At 50.8% G+C, this 3622-nt stretch overlaps 1 long non-coding RNA gene across 1 annotated transcript; it reads right to left on the bottom strand.

Annotated features, from left to right (window-relative positions):
- Nucleotides 1–2251: 2251 nt before the first annotated feature.
- Nucleotides 2252–3283, bottom strand: LOC135967366 (uncharacterized). The gene is made up of 2 exons (XR_010581426.1): nt 3051–3283; nt 2252–2776 (listed from the first exon to the last, which is right to left on the bottom strand). It is a non-coding gene; the product is annotated as an uncharacterized lncRNA (long non-coding RNA).
- Between the last annotated feature and the right edge of the window lie 339 nt (nt 3284–3622).

The raw sequence follows: 3622 nt of genomic DNA, 5'->3' as shown, positions 1-3622 counted from the left end.
AGATCACACCACTGCTCTCCAACCTGGACCACAGAGCAAGACTCCATCTCAAAAGATAAATAAATAAATAAATAAAAATTGAATTGGAACCCCTCTCTCTTCTCAGCCTCCAGGCTCAGTTGAAATGCCAAAATGGCCAGAAACGAAACATGTATGAACAAAACAGTTTCCCCAGTTGGAATGAAAACTCTTTGCTCTGGGATTTGACAATTATTTATTTATTTATTTTTTAGACAGGGTCTCATTCTGTCTCCCAGGCTGGAGTACCACGGTGCAACCTTGGCTCATTGGAGCCTCGACCTCCAGGGCTCAAGCGATCCTCACACCTTAGCCCCTAGTTAGCTGGGATTACATGCATGCACCACCATGCCCAGCCAATTTTTGTATTTTTAGTGAAGACGGGATTTCAACATGTTGCCCAGGCTGGTCTCAAACTCCCGGGCTCAAGCAACTCATCTGCCTCAGCCTCCCAAAGTGCTGGGATTATAGGCATGAGCCACCATGCCCAGGCTTGATAATGATTTAATCTGTTAAAAGGTATGAATTTTTCTCTGATACCTAAGATGTAAAAAATTCCATATTTCTTTCTTTTTTAATTGGATAAAACCCGCTTTAAGCCCCCACTGGCTAAGGTCACTGAGACTTCTAATGTCTGGCTTTTTTTTTTCCAGTGGCTCCTCTTTGTTCCTGGGCTTGTACCAGGACTCAAGAGCTTACACAGTCTGGGCAAAATTGAGCTGCCCACATCAGCTGCTCTCAGAAGCTTCAACTACAGGGTTTACCAGTCCAAGAAAAAGGGGAGGGCCCTACTGGCAATACGCGCTGCCCCAGAGCCTGGCTAAGCAGAAGGATCCCCTCTGTGGCCCTAGAGGCTGAAGTCCTAGTGCTTGGTGCCCAGCCATTTACACCATCCCCACCCATAGTCCAAAGCCCTGCTCACCAGGGGACTTTATATGAGTGGGGGAGCATCAGTGCCTCTCTGGGCATCTGCTGCTCCTTCTTCTTGCCCTTGGGGGAATCCGACCTCTCACTTTGGGAGGAAGTATTCCAGTTCCTTTTTTCTTTTTTGAGACGGAGTCTCACTCTGTTGCCCAGGCTGGAGTGCAGTGGCGCCATCTCGGCTCACTGCAAGCTCCGCCTCCCAGGTTCACGCCATTCTCCTGCCTCAGCCTCCTGAGTAGCTGGGACTACAGGCACCCGCCACCACGCCTGGCTAGTTTTTTGTATTTTTAGTAGAGACGGGGTTTCACCGTGTTAGCCAGGATGGCCTCGATCTCCTGACTTTGTGATCTGCCCGCCTCGGCCTCCCAAAGTGCTGGGATTACAGGCGTGAGCCACTGCACCCGGCCTAGAAGTATTCCAGTTCCTTAGAGTTTGCATGCAGGCAGTGTGGGAATGAATGTGGTCCTCATATGTGTTTTGTTTGGGCAGTGTGGTAACATCTTTTAACATGCAGGGCATATGTCCTCAGGATTTCCTGGGGCTGAGTTACAGGTTTAAAAAAAAAATCCATTGTTGGCCTGGTGCAGTGGCTCATGCCTGAAATCCCAGCACATTGGGAAGCTGAGGGGGGAGGATCACTTGAGGTCAGGAGTTTGAGACCAGCCTAGCCAACATGGTGAAACCCTGACTCTACTGAAAATACAAAAATTAGCCAGGTGGCACACACCTGTAATCCTAGCTACTCAGGAGGCTGAGGCAGGAGAATCGGTTGAACCCGGGAGGCGGAGCTTGCAGTGAGCAGAGATCACACTACTGCACTCCAGCCTGGGCGACAGAGTGAGACTCTGACTCAAAAAAAAAAAAAAAAATTCCATTGCAATACCTAAGCATTGGGAGATGTTGCGTAATTTCTACATTCTAGACCCTCAGTTGCTGCAGGGAAACCACTGACTGGAGCTGAGCAAGCACTATTCCTCTGGGTAAGTCATGTGCTCTGCAGCTGGCTACATCTGTGCTATTACATTACCCTGGCCTCTGCGGTCCCTTGAAGTTGAGGCCCTCACCTGGGCTTTTGAAAACAAAGCCTTTTTGATACTGCAGTGTGGCCTCAAACTCAAAAACTGTTAGTTCACTCGAGGGCAAGGATGTCTCAAACTTAAGTAGTCCAGGCCCAGCCACTCTTTGTAGGTGTATGCATGGTAGTGGGGGTGGAGGCGACAGCGACAGAAACAATTACTTTTCATTCTTGCCAATGAATCTAGCAGCAAATAAGCAGGACGCAGACTGAACTCTCCATAACCCATACCTATCTATTTAGCAGTGATTTAATTCAGCCTAATGATGTGTCATTTTTAAGAAGGATATTAATAACTAACATTCATTTGAGCCTTACCAGGTTCCCAGTCCTGGATAAAGTACCTTATAAATATTATCTTGTTGAATTCTTTAGAAACTGCTCCTAAAATCAAATGGCCGAGAGGCCAAGAGGAGGGGATGTGGGTGAACACAGAACACTGCAGCTGATGATGCAGCTTAAAAGCAGAAGGGAGGGAGGTGCAGCCCGAGGCTGTCAAGCTCCCAGACTGGCCCCAGGGCTCTGCAACAGGCTCCAGGTGTGTAGAGGGGGGCCAAGCCTGTGATACCGCGTGAAGGACTCAGTAGGTCCGGTGGAGGGGTGGCCTCTCCCCCGCTGGTTGGCTCCATTGCTATTTCTGTCTCCTCGTTCTCGGTCCCTCCAGGCCGCTCCCTCTCCATCTGTCCTGATCGCCAGCCTCTCCCCTGCTCCTCTCTGCTGCGGTCGGCCCACCTGGAGCACTCCCCGCCGTCATGTGACCTGTGCGTAAATCACAGGACTCTTACCACCCCAGCGCCTGGCCGCACCAGGCTCTGCAGAGGCTGCAGGCCGCGCATGCGCAGCTGCGGGCACACCTGCACGCCCGCTGGCTGGTGCCGCCGACCATCCCTGTGCATCCTGCGGCTCCTACCCCGGCTGGCCCTGGCGCTGGGCCCGGGCCGCGGGGGCGGACCCGCCTGGGTCCAAACTCCCGAGGGTGCTGATTCTCTTTGCCGATACTCTCCAACGAGCTGTCCACACAGCCAAACCTTACCTTAGGTCTGGGCGCTGGACGTTCTCCCCTGGTCATTAGGAAGTCAGAGCGCGAGTCCTGGCTTAGCGATTAGAGCTGTGTGACCTTGGACAAGTGACTTGATCTCTCTGCGCCCCAGGAACGTGGAGATAATAATAGCACAAACCTCATAGGGCAGTAGTGAGAATCCAGTGAAAATTCATGAGAGCTTTTTTTGCACAGTGCCTGGCATGTATCAAACTCCCAGTAAATGCAAATAAAGAATACAGAGCAAAGAGTAGTATTGTGTGATAGTTGAGGGAGTATTTTACCCTTTCTTTCTTTCTTTCTTTCTTTTTATTTTTATTTTATTTTATTTTATTTTTTTTGAGACGGAGTCTCGCTCTGTCACCCAGGCTGGAGTGCAGTGGCCGGATCTCAGCTCACTGCAAGCTCCGCCTCCCGGGTTCACGCCATTCTCCTGCCTCAGCCTCCCGAGTAGCTGGGACTACAGGCGCCCGCCACCTCGCCCGGCTAAGTTTTTTGTATTTTTAGTAGAGACGGGGTTTCACTGTGTTAGCCAGGATGGTCTCGATCTCCTGACCTCGTGATCC

This window comes from Macaca fascicularis, chromosome 15 (assembly GCF_037993035.2).
Source record: "Macaca fascicularis isolate 582-1 chromosome 15, T2T-MFA8v1.1".
NCBI lineage: Eukaryota > Metazoa > Chordata > Mammalia > Primates > Cercopithecidae > Macaca > Macaca fascicularis.
Note: the sequence above shows the minus strand (reverse complement) of the source record. Positions and strands in the feature narration are given on the sequence as shown.